The following is an 18,205-nucleotide window of genomic DNA, read 5'->3' as shown; positions in this document are numbered from 1 at the left end:
CTGAGTAGCTAAGATTACAGGCATGCACCACCATGCCCGGCTACTTTTTGTATTTTTAGTAGAGACGGGGTTTCACCATCTTGGCCAGGCTGGTCTCGAACTCCTGACCTCAGGTGGCAAATGTTTTCTGAGTGCCCCTGTTGACCACGCACGGGGCTGGTGGCTGGGTGTTGAGAATCACCAGTGTCCATCACATGATTCTCCCATTGGACTCACTGTGAGGCCATGGGCTCCTCCTCTCCAGGTAAAATTGCCTTCCCCAGCTGGGGAAGATGTTCCACGCATCCCAGGAAGGTGTGAATTCAACCTCGCGGAACACGTAGCCTTTAAGAGGAGTTGAGTGGCTGGGTGCAGTGGCTCATGCCTGTAATCTCAGCACTTTGGGAGGCTGGGGCGGCAGGACTGCTGGAGTCCAAAAGAGTTTGTGACCAGCCTGGGCAATGTGGTAAGATCCTGTCTCTACAAAATATCAAAATAAGTTAAACAGACGTGGTGGTGAATGCCTGTGTTCCCAGCTACTCAGGGGGCTGGGGTGGGAGCATCGCTTGAGCCCAGGAGGTCGAGGCTGCAGTGAGCTGTGATCGTACCACCGCACTTCAGCCTGGGTGACAGAGGGAGACCCTGTCTCAAAAAAATAAAAATAAAAACTAACAAAAAAAGATGAGCTGAGTGTAGGGTGGTTTGCTAGACTTAAAAATTAAATGTCACACTTGTAGCTATCACCACATACCCCTCTTTTTCTCTTCTTTCTTTCTGCCTCTTTAAAGTTTTTTTTTTTTTTTTTTTTGGAGAAGAGTCTCGCTCTGTTGCCCAGGCTGGAGTGCAGTGGCGCGATCTCAGCTCACTGCAAGCTCCACCTCCCGGGTTCATGCCATTCTCCTGCCTCAGTCTCCCGACTAGCTGGGACTACAGGCACCCGCCACCACGCCCAGCTAATTTTTTGTATTTTTAGTAGAGACGGGGTTTCACTGTGTTAGCCAGGATGGTCTCTATCTCCTGACCTTGTGATCCGCCCACCTTGGCCTCCCAAAGTGCTGGGATTACAGGCGTGAGCCACCATGCCTGGCTGTTGTTTTTTTCTTTTTGTGACTACAGAGACCATTTTAGAGTTAACAGCATCAGTTCTTATTCCGTTTTCTTTCCAACAATAAAACGCTTCTTGGAGTCTCCATTTATGAAGATACCTGAAGTTCTTTATACTCTGACAGCTTAAGTCAAATATTTTAAAATTGGTCACAGGGCCAGGCGTGGTGGCTCACACCTATAATACCAGCACTTTGGGAGGCCAAGGCTGGTGGATCACTTGAAGTCAGGAGTTCGAGACCAGCCTGGCCAACATGGCAAAACCCCATCTCTACTACAAATACAAAATTTAGCCAGGCATGGTGGTATGCACCTGTAATCCCAGCTACTCAGGAGGCCGAGGCGGGAGAATCACTTGAACCCAGGAGGTGGAGGTTGCAGTGAGCCAAGATCACGCCACTGCAATTCAGCCTGGCTGACAGAGCAAGACTTTGTCTCCAAAATAAATAAAATAAAATAAAATAATAAAATAAAATAATAAAACAAATAAAACTGGTCACAGGAAAAGCAGTAAATCTATGACTGGACTTAAGACTGAAAAATAATAATTTAAAAATCTCACATCAAAGTAATAAACAATAGTAATTCGAGTGACTCATTAGAGTTCAAGATGCCTAATCATAACGGATAAGTATTTTAATAAGAAGGGAGAGGAAGCGGAGAAACGAAAATGATTGTTTTTTCTTCCTTTGAGTCAGTGTTTTCTCTTTATTTGAATCTCATCATTGTGATTTTAGATGATTAACTCTTGGAGTGAAAGTTCTGGGGCATTCTGGTTTTGATGAATGAATGCGGTCAGAGCATGTACTTGGAGAGGCAGAAGCTGAAGGAAAATAAACACCCTTGTAAACAATCATTCGGTGTGTTTGAGTCGTGTCAAAAAAAACCTCCCTCTCCCTTTTCTTGCTAGCACCCTACCTTGTTTTTGGGCCTATATAGAGTGCCCTTCACATAGCTAACACTATCTTAGAAAATCCACTCCATTTTCTATTTCTTTCTCTTTTTTTGAGATAGAGTCTCGCTCTGTCGCCCAGGCTGGACCACAGTGCTGTGATCTCGGCTACTTTGTTGTGAAATACTTAGCCTATAACATTTATGTATTGGCCAGGTGCAGTGGCTCACGCCTGTAATCCCGGCACTTTGGGAGGCCGAGGTGGGTGGATCACTTGAGGTCAGGAGTTCGAGACCATCCTGGCCAACATGGCGAAACCCTGTCTCTACTACAAATACAAAAATTAGCTGGGCATGGTGGCGGGTGCCTGTAATCCCAGCTACTTGGGAGGCTGAGGCAGGAAAATCGTTTGAACCCAGGGGGCGGAACTTGCAGTGAGCCAAAATCACACCACTGCACTCCATCCTGGGCAACAGAGCAAGACTCCATCTCAAAACAAAACAAAACAGAACGAAACAAAAACATTTATGTGTAAATTAAGTACAGTCTTATGCCTGGTTTATAATATTAACTTGAGAAATGGCTTGAGCCTGTGTGCCTGCAGGCTTGGCTATGATTGCATCTCTGCACTCCAGCCTGGGTGACAGAGCGAGACCCTGTCTCTAAAAAAAGTAAATAATTACAATTTAAAAAAGAATAAAAATCAAAACCCTCCAAGAACGCAACATCGAAAACAGGTAAAGGTGGAATTATGCAGGTAACAGTGAAGATGGGCAGCTTGGAGCACCGCCCCCCACCCCTGGCACCACACTCCCACCGAAGCTCCCCCTGGGCCACCACAAAGGCCCCTACGGTAACTCTGCTGGGGTTCCATCGGGGGCAGTTTGGAAATCAGTGGTTTTCCCATTGCTCCCATTTTATAGCTGAAGAAGCAGTCCAAGGGAGAGGAAGGGGTTTCTCAAGATCACGGCGGGTAGGGGCTAGTGGCTTGGTTTGCAATCTTCAGTCTCCAGGTGGCTGTTGCTCAAATGCAGGTGTTACATGGGGAGGTTAAGATGCAGTGTGAACACCCTCGCATGGCCGTTTCTGTGCCTGGCAGACTGTCGTCCCTAGCAGGGGGACCTGATGGACAGGTGGGCTGTGATGGGGACCAATGCCACCAGGGCTGGTAGAAAAGGTGGCCTTTTCCTTTCCCTCACTCCACTCTCAGCATCCTTAATGGGTGTGCACGCCTATGTCCAAACTCATAGGACAGATTGTCATTGTTTTTTTTTTTTTTTTTTTTTTTGTTTGCTTGTTTTTTTGAGATGGATTCTTACTCTGTTATCCAGGCTGGAGTGCAGTGGTGTGATCTCGGCTCACTGCAACCTCCGCCTCCGGGGTTCAAGCAATTCTCTGCCTCAGCCTCCCGAGTAGCTGGGATTACAGGTGCTCGCCACCAGGCCCAGCTAATTTTTGTATTATTATTATTTTTTAGTAGAGATGGGGTTTCATCATCTTGGCCAGGCTGGTCTTGAACTCCTGTCCTTGTGATCCACCCACCTCAGCCTCCCAAAGTGCCAGGATTACAGGTGTGCGCTATTGCACCCGGCCTTTTTTTTTTTTTTTTTTTTAAGAGAAAGAATCTTGCTCTATTGCCCAGACTGGAGGCTGCAGTGCAGTGATGCGATCATAGCTCACTGCAGCCTTGACCTCTTGGGCTCAAGCAATCCTACCACCTCAGCCTCCTGAGTAGCTGGGACTACAGGCACACACCACCACACCTGGCTAATTTTTGTAGACACGGGGTCTTCCTATGTTGCTCAGGCTGGTCTCAAACTCCCAGCCTCAAGTCATCCACCTGCCTCAGCCTCCCAAAGTGCTGGGATTACAGATGTGAGCCACCGTGCCCAGTCTGGGGGTTTTTAAAAGCCTGATGAGAAAGTGTTCAAAGGATGTCATTATCTTTTCCCTCCCTGGTGGAGTTAGAGCACCAGGCTGGGCTCCTGCGCAGCTCCTGCCACAAGCTAATTTAGTTGTGATTTGTAGAGAGCGTTTATGGTTTAATAAAGTGACTTTCCAGTTGCTGTGTTTATCACAACTCAAGCAAGGAGTCTCACTGGGGAAGCATCTGGTGCCGATTATTATTAAAATAAAAAGCACTTTCGTAAGCTATTTTGTCAAGCTCCTTCAGAGTGACTCAACTTCCCCGATGCCAAGTGGAAGAAATGAGTTGAGAAAGCTCATGGAGCAGGAGGCTGAAGCCCAGAGCGGGGCTCTGTCGGCAAGGGTCTTGGTGGGGCAGGGGAGCAGGGAGGACAGGACCCCGGAGCCGACACACCGGGACCTGAGCAAGGAACTTCGCGTCTCTGGGTGGTGACTCAGGGATGATGCCACATGCCACGTCCTTAGGCCACAGAAACAACACCACTGTCATGGCTGGCGTGGACTCCTGAGCACACTGTTTGCAGAGAATGTGGGAAATGACTTTAGTTTACTTTTGTGAGCTCTAGCACACCATAGTAGCCCTGCCCACTGTGGTTTTTGGGTGTAGGTTCCATTCCAGCAAATAAGGACCCACAGCTCTTTGGAAATCATACATTTCTTTTTTTTCTTATGTCCAGCAACTACAGAAGAAAATTATAAATTAATTTCTCCCTTCCCTCCCCTCCTCTCCCCTCCCCTTCCAAGATAGGATCTCATTTTCTTTCACCTAGGCTGGAGTGCAGTGGTGCAATCATAGCTCACTGCAGCCTTGGCCTCCAGAGCTTATGTGATCCTCCCACCTCAGCCTCCCAAATAGCTGGGACTACAGCTGTGTGCCACCGTGCCCATCTAATTTTTTTTTTTTTTTTTTTTTGGTAGGGATAGATCTCACTGTGTTGCCCAGGCTGGTCTCAAACTCCTTGCCTCAAGCGATCCTCCCACTTTAGCCTCCCAAAGTCTGAGATTATAGGTATGAGCCACTGTGCTTGGCCAAAGGTATTCTTAAAGATGAAGACACTAACTCAGACCCAAGACTTATTGGAGGATGCCCAAAATGCTCAGGCCCGAAGAATATTTTCCCAATATTTAAGTTAGAAAAATACTTGAAAGGGCAGGCGCGGTGGCTCACGCCTATAATCCCAGCACTTTGGGAGGCCAAGGCTGGCGGATCACGAGGTCAAGAGATCGAGATCATCCTGGCCAACATGGTGAAACCCCGTCTCTACTAAAAATATAAAAATTAGCTGGCATAATGGCACGTGCCTGTAGTCCCAGCTACTCAGGAGGCCAAGGCAAGAGAATCGCTTGAACCCGGAGGTGGAGGTTGCAGTGAGCTGAGATTGCACCACTGCCCTCCAGCCTGGCAACAGAGTGAGACTCCATTTCAAAAAAAAAGAGGAAAGACTTGAAAAATAATACTAAATGTTGAAGACAGCAAGTTTTCCAAGTCCCTGAAGACCCCAAAGTTATTGTTGAAAATAAAATAAAATAAATAAAAATAGAAGGTGGCCACATTGTACAAAGGTAGAATATATCTAACATGTGATAAATGTATGATCCCTTTATCTAGAATACATCTAAAAGAGACTATTTTATATAGAATCAATATAAAAAATTATAACCAAGTCAGGGCAAAGTGGCTCATGCTGGTAATCCCAGCACTTTGGGAGGCTAAGGCAGAAGGACTGCTTGAGCCCAGGAGCTCAAGAGCATCTGGGAAACATAGTGAGACCCCATGTCTAAAAAAAAAAAATTAACATGGTGTAGTAGTACAGATATGTAGTCCCAGCTACAAGGGAGGCTGAGGCAGGAGGATCACTTGAACTCAGGAGTTTGAGACCCCAGTGAGCCATGATTGTGCCACTGCACTCCAGCCTAAATGATAGAGTGAGACCCATCCCAAAAAAAACATCCAAAACCAAAAAATTATGATTGGGACCTTTCATGTTCTTTTTCTTGTAGTAAGTCTTCAAAACCTGGCATGCATTTTACACTTACATCTCAGTTTGGACTGGCCACTTGTCAAGTGCTCAGTATCCCCATGTGGCCAGTGGCTATTGTATTTGAGCACCGAGCTCTTCAGAATCAAACACGGAAAACAGAGAAGCAGGGCGTGAAGTGTCAGCAGTCAAACATAATCAAGGTGAGCAGAAAGGGAGACCCCCATTTTCCCCACCCCCATGGACAAAGGCAGAGGAGAATCATGTAGGCCTGTGGTGGGATGGGACCTTATCACAGAGGAGGGCCAGGACTAGGGTAAGAGAAGTGAAGCACTCACCTCGGATTCACACTTCAAAGGGTGTCAAAAACTCAGCAGTCAAGATAAATAATATTTTACTGCAGCACGGCATGGTGGCTCATGCCTGTAATCCCAGCACTTTGGGAGGCCAAGGCAGGTGGAGGTCAGGAATTCGAGACCAGCCTGGCCAACGTGATGAAACCCTGTCTCTACTAAAAATACAAAAATTAGCTGGGCATGGTGGTTGGTGCCTGTAATACCAGCTACTTGGGAGGCTGAGGCAGGAGAATTGCTTGAACCCAGGAGGCAGAGTCTGCAGTGAGCCAAGATTGTGCCATTGCACTCCAACCTGGGTAACAGAATAAATAAATAAATTTCAAAGTAAATAAATAAATAATATTTTAATGCAATATGCAAAAATTAAAAAAACCCACAAGGGGAAAAGTATTAATATTTTAAATAAAGACAAAACCCAACTCTGCATGTGCACCAATTCACTCCTATCTCCTCCAGTCTTGGCCCCTTAGGATCCATCTGCACAACAGTCCCATTTCTTTTCTCCCTTCCAGGCTTGTAGTTGGTAGGATGACCCCAAACTTGGCTCTGGGGCTGAGTTTCGTGACCCAAGACTTTCCAATTAAAGTCAGCATTTGTATTAGTCATCTAATGCCATGTAAAAAGTTATCTTAAACTTAGTGGCTTAAAAGGCCAAAAACCTTCATTATATCCTAGTTTTTGTGGGTCCGACATTTTGGAGTGGCTTAGTTGGGTAGTTCTGGCTTTGGAACCTCCCATGAGGTTTCAGTCATGTGGTTAGTCAAGCCTGTCATCATCTGAAGGCTCAAATGGGGCTGGAGGTGCCACTCCCAAGATGGCTCCCACATGTGGCTGGTGCTGGTATTGCTGTTAGTGGAGGCCTCAGTTCTCAGCATGGGCCTCTCCACAAGGCTGCTTGAGTATCCTTATGACATGGTGGTCGTCTTTGCCCAGAGTGGTAGATCTAAGAGCACACAAGGTGGAGCTCCAATGTCCTTTCTGACTGGTCCTCAGAAGTGATGCTCCATCATTTCCAAAACATACCCTGACCACACAGGTCAGCCCTATTCATGGAGAGAGGGAACTCCAGAGTATGAATACCAGGAAGCCAGAAAGACTTGGTGCCATCTTGGAAGCCAGCTATCATACAGTTTTAGTTTCAGGGGTGTGTGTGTGGCCCATGATGGTTCTAGAACCTTCTTTGAAATCCCTGGGAAAGAGGTGGTGTCCTTTACAGCAAGGCTGGTAACTGGGTAGAAAACCTGCATAGCATTGACTCAAGAGAGCTTTCTCAGGCCCTCTCATGCCTTATGTATTTATTTAACATGGATTTTTCTGATTATAAAAATAATATATATCATTTATAGAAATACTTGAAGATTCCTCCCAATCTTGCCACTTAGAGAAAACCCTTGCTAACATTTTGGTATATTTCTTCTTTCCTTCTTCTTGATCTCTTGTCCATCCATGTCTGTATGACTTTCTCTCTCTTCCCACCACCCCCCACCCATCATCCTTTTTATAGCAAGACATTTAAGCTGGTCTCATTACTGCGCATCTTCTGTGGCATAAAACTAAAAATAAAAGCTAATGAGTCATGGTATCTTCAGGCTCTGGCTCCCCAGGAGGCTGGATAGTTGGGGAGCTTGGAGCAGCCTCGGGTGGTGGCTCCTTAACAGCCACCTGGGCCGAGTCTACCTGCTTCCCCAACAGGGTGACAGGACAGTCGCAGGTCCTTCTGCACCTGTTGGGGTCAATGATGGAGCTCAGAGGCCCCAACCTGAATTATTATTATTCTTATTATCTGAGATGGAGTCTTGCTCTGTCACCCAGGCTGGAGTGCAGTGGTGTGATCTCGGCTCACTGCAACCTCTGCCTCCTGGGTTCAAGCGATTCTCCAGCCTCAGCCTCCCAAGTAGCTGGGAATACAGGTGTGCACCACTGTGTCTGGCTAATTTTTCTTTTCTTTTCTTTTTTTTAGTAGACATGGGATTTCACCATGTTGGCCAGGCTGGTCTTGAACTCCTGACCTCAAGTGATCCGCCTGTCTTGGCCTCCCAAAGTGGTGGGATTACAGGCTTGGGCCACCACGCCTGGCCCCCATCCTGGATTATTACTGAGGAAGTGGGATATCTATATCCAGACCTTGGATGAGATGGCTGTGGGCCTGCCTGGGGGAGGTCTTGGGAGGGGACAACTGTGACACTGTGAGCCCCTGGGCCTGGGCCAGGCCCACCTTCCAGGAAAGTAGGGCTCTTATTCGCCCTTCCTTGGGGTCAGCTATAATGTGGGGACCCCTGGCCCAAACTGGTTGCCTCTGATGGCAGCCAAATTGACCGAATTACCTGACCCTGCATCTCATGAGGCTGCTTTCTCAGTTCCAACTTCCAGCAGCAGCATCCAGCCTGTGGTACACCTCCCCCGGGGAACGGCCAAACTGACAGACACACACATACACACACACACACACACACACACACACACACACACACACACACCCGCTTTGGGCCCTACCAGGGCAGGAACAGGCAGAAGGGGGTCCTGTCTGGCATAGGTGGAGCCTGGGGCTCCTGGTCTGGCTGGCTCTCCCCTTACCAGCCTCTGCTCAACCCAGTGCTCCCTCCTCCTCCTCTTCCACAGTGGGTGCCCAGCCACACCCTGCTCAGGCCCCACCAGCTCATGTCCTTGCCCCCGACAACCAAATCACTCACTCCCACCCCTCCAGCTGGTCCCGGGAGCCTTGCTCACTAAGCACCATAATAGTTGTTATAATTGCTTACCGTCATGGAAAGCACGACCTCAGCTCATGGCAGCCTCGACCTCCCAGGCTCAAGCGATCCTCCTACCTCAGAATCTTGAGTAGCTGGAACTACAGATGCACTAACATGCCCAGCTAATTTTTTTAAGTTTTCCTTTTTTTTTTTTTTTTTAAGACAGAGTTTCGCTGTTGTTGCCCAGGCTGGAATGCGGTGACGTAATCGAGGCTCACTGCAACCTCTCCCTCCTGGGTTCACGCCTCAGCCTCCTGAGTAGCTGGGATTACAGGCATGTGCCACCATGCCTGGTTAATTTTGTATTTCTAGTAGAGATGGGGTTTCACCATGTTGGTCAGGCTGGTCTCAAACTCCTGACCTCAAGTGATCCACCTGCCTCAACCTCCAAAGTGCTGGGATTACAGGGGTGAGCCACTACGCCCAGCCCTTTTTTAGTTGTTTTTTTTTGTTTGTTTTGTTTTGCTTTGTTTTTGTAGAGATGGGGTCTTGCTATGTTGCCCAGGCTAGTCTTGAACTCCCAACTTCAAACGATCCTCCCACCTCAGCCTCTCAAAGCGCTGGGATTCCAGGCATCAACCACTGTGCCTGGTGTATTTATCGCTTTTAATAACTCCACAGATGTATGAGAAGCCCTGTTTCATAGAGGAGGGAACCAAGGTTAAGTAACTTGCCCAGCTGAGCATCTAAGTGCTGGGACCAATACCGATGTCATCCTGACTCCAGTGTCAATGCTCCTGTTAGACATAACATGATGCTGCTTCCTACAGAGCCTGACCCAGCGACCACCTCCCCAGGAAGCCCAACCCCCATCCCTGAAGCCTGACCCCATGAGCCTGTCCTGCTGCCTCGTTCCTCTGCTGCGCCTTCCTCAGTCCCGTCTTCCCCTTTGGTGACCTTCATCTCCTTTCCTCTGTCTCTTTCTCCTGCATTCCTCTCTTGCCATGTTTGGTGTTACGGGCTGAACTGTGTCCTCTGCAAATTCATATGTTGAAATCCTAATCCCCGGTCCCTCAGAATGTAACCTTATTTAGAAATCGGGCCTTTGAAAAGGTAATTAAGGCCGGATGTGGTGGCTCACGCCTGTAATCCCCACACTTCAGAGGCCAAGGCGGGAGGATTGCTTGAGCCCAAGAGTTTGAGACCAGCCTAGGCAACATGGCAAAACCCCATCTCTACCAAAAATACAAAAACTAGTTGGGCATGGTGGTGTACACCTGTAATCCCAGCTATTCGGGAGGCTGACGCACGAGAACTGCTTGAACCCGGGAGGTGGAGGTTGCCGTGAGCCGACAACCTCGTTGCCTGGGTGACACTGAAAACTCCATCTCAAAATAAATAAATAAATAATAAATAAAATAAAATGAAAAAGAGGGAATTACATCCAAATGAGGTCTTTAGGGTGGGCCCCAATCCCACCTGACTGGTGTCCTTGTAAGAAGAGATTAGGACACAGACATACACAGAGGGACGGCCACGCGAGGACACAGGGAGAAGATGGCCGTCTGTGGTAACTCCGGAAGTTAGTGTCAGGCTAGGATTGAATTGCAGGAAACCCAGCTGGTGTGGGAGGATTGGAGCATTGGTTGATGTCAGAGAAGACACTACATATTTGGTGTCAGGAAAAAAAAACCATCAGGCAGCTTCAGGAAATTAACCCCTTTGGGAAGGATATTAGGATTAGGATATGAGAGCAGAGGGGAGATTTGGGGGCTCCAACACGCAGTGTCCACCCCAATCCCATGCCCCACTGTTCCCAGCTCTGCACCTCTGTACCCCCCAGCTCTTCCTAGAAAGGGCTGAGGCCATCTGCACTGAGTGGTGGCCTCATGGCATGTGAGGGACAGAGTTGGAGATGCTGATGCTTTGTTGGTGAATTTCTTGACTCAATCCATCTTGCAGCCCAGCCATGGGGTGGCCCGAGCCACCGTCTCCCTTTTGTTGCTGATGAGTTTCTGATGCAAACTCTACCGAATGTGTCTCACGTGGCACATATTTGGAAACTGGCTTTTTTCTGTTGCTCATTTAAAGCAGAATGAAGCCTTTCTTGGAACACAGGTTGCAATTATTAACTCACAGCCAAGGAAACATGGCCAAGATCTCGAGTTTGCAAGGATCTAGGAGCTAAGCTATTAATTTGGAGTCTAGTGTATCGAGGCTCGCGGTGACCCCACTGCTCCGTTCCTGCCATAAGACCCCATTCCTGCTCAAGTGGGGATCCATTTTTCATCCAAATAAATTCTCAGCTCCGTCAGAATAGTAATATAACCTCCCCCCATCTTAGCGTGAGTTCTGGCCAGGAAAAGCAAAGAAATTTCTGCTCTCAAATTCTTCCCTTGAGCTAGGTAGACTAGCATTCATCAGGAAGCACACAGAATTTGTTTCCTTAAAAAAATTGGTTTGCTTTCCTTCTTGTTCATTTGCAGAAATAAGTTGGCTGCTAAAGGAGAAAGGAAAGAAGGAGGGAGAAGAAAAAAGGAAGGAAAGAGGGGAGGAAGAAGAGAGGGGAGGGAAGGAGAGAAGGAGAGGAAGGAGGGAGGGAGGGAAGAAGGAAGGGAAGGAGGAGCGGAAGAAAATGGGAGGGAGGGAAAGAAGAAGGGGAGGGAGAGGGGAGGAAGGAAGGAGGGAGGAAAGGAAGGAGGGAGGGAGGAAGGAAACAAGAATCTGGAAGAGGCAGAACCGTAGGACTAGCAGAGAACATATCTTCGGTTGCCAGAGTGGGTGCACGAAAGGAGTTGACTACAGAAGGATCACAAGGGAATTTGTTAGAGTGATAATAATGTCCCCTTTCTTGACTGTGATTGTTATATGACTGTATGTGTTTGTTAAAACTCATAGAAATGGCAGGGCGTGGTGGCTTATGCCTGTAATCTCAGCACTTTGGGAGGCTGAGGCGGGTGGATCATTTGAGGTCAGGAGTTCCAGACCAGTCTGGCCAACATGGCAAAACCCCGTCTCTACTAAAAATACAAAAATTAGCTGGGCGTGGTGGTGGGCGCCTGTAATCCCAGCTACTCGGGTGGCTGAAGCAAGAGAATCACTTGAGCCTGGGAGGCGGAGGTTGCAGTGAGCTGAGATTGTACCACTGCACTTCAGCCTGGGCAACAGAGTGAGACCCTGTCAAAAAAAACACCTTGTAGAAATGGACAAAAAAATAATTTTTTAAATTTTAATTTTAATTACTTATTTTTTTAAGAGACAGGATCTCGCTCTGTCATCCAGGCTGGAGTGCGGTGGCACAATCATAGCTCACTGCAGTCTCAACTTCCTGGGTTCAAGCAATCCTCCTGCCTCAGCCTCCCAAGTAGCTGGGATCGCAGACACAGGCCACACACCCAGCTAATTTTTAAAATTATTTTTGTAGAGGTGGGGGTCTCACTATGTTGCCTAGGCTGGTCTCAAACTCCTGGGCTCAAAGAATCCTCCTACCTCAGCCTCCCAAAGTGCTGGGATTACAGGCATGAGCCACCATGCCCAGCCTCCAGGAGTGAATTTTATGGTATGTAAATTATGCTCCAATAAATCTGACGCCCAAAAAAGGAAAAGCAGGAAGAGAGGGAAAAGGAGAGAGAGGAGAGACAGACAGAGAGAGAGAGAGAGAGAGGCAGAGAAAGGATGAGAGGGAAAAAAAGAGATTGAAAATCCTTTTAAAAGCCAGTGCAAGGGTGGCAGTCAACAAACTGAAGCTCTTCAAATCATCACAGTCTGAAATTGCAGGCAGACAGCAAGACAGAGACAACAGGTACATTCACGATCTGACCAGGCCTAGCACTCCCTAAAGGGTGGGGAGGTGGGGGCGGCCTCCAGGAGAGATGCAGGGGTCAGGGACATTGTTGCTGGGAGATAGGGGGAGTGTCTGCTCCCCCACTCTTTGGTCCCTGTCCTCCCCGCGCCTGAAGACGTTTCTGAGGCAGTGCACCAAGGGGGCGGAGTTCTGGAGAATGAATGAATGTCAAGGAGGCGGAGTTCTGGGAGGTGAATATTAAGGAGGTGGAGTCTAGGAGGTGAATGTTAAGGAGGCGGAGTTCTGGAAGGTGAATGTCAAGGAGCTCTTAGAAATCCGAGTGCCCCCCACCCCATATTCAAATGATGACATGGCAGCAGTGGGCTAGGGGTTGTTCAGGTCAGACAGTGTCAAGGACTGCAGCCCAAAGGCCACCAGACCCTGAATTTCTTTCCCTCTTGCTGCATCCGGGGCTTGGATTTCCATTCCAGCAGGGTGGGAGTTGTTGTCCTGCCTGCACCTGCCTCCCTATGGTGAGGGCCCTGAGGACAGGAGACCCCCTGTACTGTCCTGGCCCAGTGTTTAAGCCCATTGCTGATACATAGGTTGTGGAAGTTCAGTATGTGTAAAATTATATCAAACTTTTAAAGAAGTTATATTATAGCAGAATTACATCAAGGTTTGAGAGTAAGAGTGTATTGGTCCATTCTCACATTGCTATAAGAAAATACCTGAGGCTGGGTAATTTATGAAGGAAAGAGGTTTAATCAACTCAAAGTTCTGCATGGCTGGGGAGGCCTCAAGAAACTTACAGTCATGATGGAAGGTGAAGGGGAAGCAGGTGCCTTCTTCACAGGGTGGCAGGAGGGAGAAATACAAGCAAGGGAAATGCCAGACGCTTATAAAACCATCAGATCTGGCCAGGTGCGGTGACTCATGCCTGTAATCCCAGCACTTTGGGAGGCCAAGGCGGGCGGATCACTTGAGGTCAGGAGTTTGAGACCAGCCTGGCCAACATGGTAAAACCCTGTTTCTACTAAAAATACAAAAATTAGCCGGGCGTGGTGGCGGGTGCCTGTAATCTCAGCTACTTGTGAGGCTGAGGCGGGAAAATCACTTGAACCCGGGAGGCAGAAGTTGCCGTGAGCTGAGATCATGCCATTGCGCTTCAGCCTGGGTGACACAGCAAGACTCTGTCTCAAAAAAAAAACAAAACAAAAGAGAAAAAAACAGCCATCAGATCTTGTGAGAACTCACTCACTATTGTAAGAGCAGCACAGGGGAAATGTGCCCCCAGGCTCCAATCACTTCCTACTGAGTCCCTCCCACAACACGTGGGGATTATGGGAACTACGATTCAAGATGAGACTTGGGTGGGGACACAGCCAAACCATACCAGAGTGCATCTGGTTATAGATTATAGCGGTACAATTACTTTTTATTTTTTGTAAACAGGGTCTTGCTGTCTCCCAGGCTGCAGTGCAGTGGTGTGATCATGGCTCGCTGCAGCCTCAACCTCCTGGGTGATCCCCCCACCTCACCCTCACAAGTAGCTGGGACCACAGCTGTGCACCACCGTGCCTGGCTAACTAAAAAAAATTATTTTTTAGAGACTGGTTCTTGCTATGTTGTGCAGGCTGGTCTCAAACTCCTGACCTCAAGTGATCCTCCTGCCTTTGGTGCCTGGCTCAGGGCCTGGCACACAGATAGTGAAAACACATGAATGCTCCATTTCCAACCTGTTTGAGGAGTGGAGAAATGAATGCACAAATAAGGTAACCAATACATAACATGGATTTCAGCTCTACTGATGGAAATCTCTGGCTAAAGGCTGTTGGAAATCCCTTGAAAACTTGAGCAAGGTGACAGCTGGCACCATGAAAGCAAAGTCCATGGGGCCTCCCCGTTTTTGGTTGTTAGCTTGAGTGTGGCATAGTTAGAGCCTTTGTGGGCTTCCTGGACAGTGACCCCCCCCACTATCAGCATCATCGAGGCCTGAGCCACAGCCACCAGTGCATTGACCTATGCTGGTCCTTGGAGATATCCACTGGGCAGGCCCTGGGGACAGAGCAGAGAGGAGACCAGGCAAGGCCTTCCCAGGGAGCTGATGTCCTCTTCGTGCCAGGCTGTTGCCCAAAATGCACTTGGTTAAGTGCTTCAGGCTAAGCTCTGGGAGCCCCTGGCGTCACTCATTTTAGCTGGGACACAAGAAGACTCTAAGAGATTCAATCTCCCGGAACAGATCCATCTGAGAAGGCAGCTGCAATCAAGATTTTCCTTGGCAGCCTTGGTTTCCTTCCAAGAATTCTGTTCTCCCATTTCACAGAATAAATAAAGTAAAAACTGTCCTTGTTGGCTGGGTGCTGTAGTTCACGCCTGTAATCCCAGCATTTTGGGAGGCTGAGGTGGGCAGATTGTCCGAGGTCAGGAGTTCAAGACCAGCCTGGCCAACATGGTGGAACCCTGTCTCTACTAAAAATACAAAAATTAGCCAGGTGTACTGGTGCATGCCTATAGTCCCAGCTATTCAGGAGGCTGAGGTGGGAGGATCACTGGAGCCTAGGAGGCAGAGGCTGCGTTAAGCTGAGATTGTGTCACTGCACGCCAGTCTGAGTGACAGAGCCAGACCCTGTCTGAAGAACAAAAAACAAAAAGAAAAACTGTTTTTGACCACAGCCAGAAGCCTACTGCTTTGCAGAGGGCTAGAGCCTTTGCAATGCATAGTCAGAGCCTTGGTAGGTTTCCTGGCCAGCGATCACCACCGTCAGCACCACTGGGACCTGGGTCACAGGCTAGCTAAACCGATGTTGCAGTTCTGGCCGTTGGAATGATGAGAGAATACATTTCTGTTGTTTTCAGGCACCAGGTTAGTGGTCCTTTGTGAGGGTGGGTTTAGTAAATGAATACAGGTAGGTAGTTTTATACCCACTCACCTACTCTGGTCCTTGGAGATGACCACTGGGCAGGCCCTAGGGACAGAGCAGAGAGACCAGCAAGGTCTGCCCCTGGGAGCTGATGTCCTCCTGGGACAAGGTCATCATTCAGCCGGGTGTCTCCAACACTGAGCTTTCCGCACCATTAAAACGAGACCAATGGAAGTTTTCTTGATGGTAGATCATTATGTGAATCTGGGCACCTAACTCTGAAAGACTGCAAATACTTGAGGGGTGCTGCTCTAATAAAACCCCTTCCATGTGCCCATCTACTTATTTTACGAATGGTATCTTTTTAATGCTTGCATTAAAAAATAAACAGAGGCCGGGTGCAGTGACTCACGCCTGTAATCCCAGCACTTTGGGAGGCTGAGGCAGGCAGATCACTTGAGGTCGGGAGTTCGAGACCCGCCTGGCCAACATGGTGAAACCCCGTCTCTACTAAAAATACAAAAATTATTCGGGCATGGTGGCGTGCACCTGTAATTCCAGCTACTTGGGAGGCTGAGTCAGGAGAATCGCTTGAACCCGGAGGTGGAGGTTGCAGTGAGCCAAGATTGCACCACTGCACTCCAGCCTGGGTGACAGAGCAAGACTCTGTCTCAATAAAATAATATAAAAATAAAAATAAAGATAGGAAAACTGCCACTGAATTTGGGTTGATTGAGGAGAGAGACATTCAGCTACAGATTCATGGAATCGGTGCGGAAAAACAGACACCCCCATTGATCTCATTAAGAGATGCAAGTCTCACAAAAGTTTATGTTTATGCTTAATAATTATTTACAAAAATGTATAATGAGTTGGTTTTGATAAATTGAGTACTCATAATTGTATTGTTAGCTCAAACAAGAAGAATTTAACTCTAGAGCTTTCTTGTCACAGGTAATTAAAAAATGTAATTTTAACTGATATATTTTTTTGTTGAGAGAGTTATAATAGGGCGATTAATAAAATACTTTCAACCATAAAAATAGATTGAGTTAGAATACAGTTCTGTGGGGGAAATGGAATGGAACTATGAGCTCAAGGAGAGCAACGAAAATTATAAAATTCTTGACTATTAAAAAGGAGCTTGTCTGGGTATCTTTCTAAGCAAATGATGATGGATATCAAATTACTGTGGTATGTAGATTTCAATGGACATGTTTAAGAGAGCGATATGACAGTTTTATTTTTTAAATGTCAATATTTACACCAGAAATATTGTCCTCTGCAACCATTTACACTAAGGAAAAGTTTTAGATGCCAATTAAAAAAGTCAGAAGATAGAAGTGTTTCAGATTCTTTGCGGTGGTGGAGGAGGGCATAGAATCAAACAATAATAATAACATGACACAAAGCAATAAATAGAATAACTCGTGTTTACTTATTTTTGCTTTCGGTATAATTCTATAAAGATCCTTGGTTTGTGGCCAGGCACAGTGGCTCATGCCTGTAATCCCAGCACTTTGGGAGGCCAAGGTGGGCAGATCACCTGAGGTGAGGAGTTTGAGACCAGCCTGGCCAACATGGTGAAACCCCGTCTGTACTAAAAATACAAAAATTAGCTGGGCGTGGTGGTGGGCACCTGTAATCCCAGCCTCTCAGGAGGCTGAGGCAGAAGAATCGTTTGAACTGGGGAGGTGGAGGTTGTGGTGAGCCGAAATTATGCCACTGCACTCCAGCCTGGGAGACAGAGTGAGACTCTGTCTCAAAAAAAAAAAAAAAAATCCTTGGTTTGTGACAACATATAACTTTTTGGAAAGAAAAAAGAGTCTTCCTAACTATATAAAATAATCAACATTAATCTTATAAATACAACCAGTAATTCATGACCAAATAAAACACTTGGGAGACGAAGTAACAAACAAAAGAAGCCATGTTTGTTCATTTCTATTCGTAGCAGAATTTCACACGGCCCCTAACTCTGGGACAACATGTAGCTCTCCAGAAAGATGACACTTTGAAGACAAAACAGGACAGAGTACATGGTCCCTGATGTCTCTTGCCTGAGTCACTACATTCCTTAAAAGATAAATGACCCTGATCCTTGCCTTTTCCTATAAATAATATCTGACAAAATTAGTAATGTAGGGGCTGGGCGTGGTGGCTCATGCCTGCAAATCCCAGCACTTTGGGAGGCCAAGGTGAGAGGATTGCTTGAGGCTAGGAGTTCCAGACCAGCCTGGGCAACATAGTGAGACCCCACCTTTACAAAAAAGAATTTAAAAATAAACCGGGCGTGGTGGTGCATGTCTGATAGTCCCAGCTACTTGGGAGGCTGAGGCAGGTGGATCACTTGAGGTCAGGAGTTCAAGACCAGCCTGGCTAACATGATGAAACTCTGTTTCTACTAAAAATACAAAAATTAGCTGATTGTGGTGGTGGGCGTCTGAAATCCTAGCTACTTGGGAGGCTGAGGCAGGAGAATTGCTTGAACCCTGGAGGCAGAGGTTGCAGTGAGCTGAGATCGTGCCACTGCACTCCAACCTGGGTGACAGTGCAAAAATCTGTCTAAAAAAAAATTGGAGCGGGAACTGGAGGGTGTAAGATGGGGATGACTGTTTGCCGAATGGTTCC

Source organism: Pongo abelii, chromosome 6, assembly GCF_028885655.2.
Source record: "Pongo abelii isolate AG06213 chromosome 6, NHGRI_mPonAbe1-v2.0_pri, whole genome shotgun sequence".
Classification (NCBI taxonomy): domain Eukaryota; kingdom Metazoa; phylum Chordata; class Mammalia; order Primates; family Hominidae; genus Pongo; species Pongo abelii.
This window is presented reverse-complemented; position numbering follows the sequence as displayed.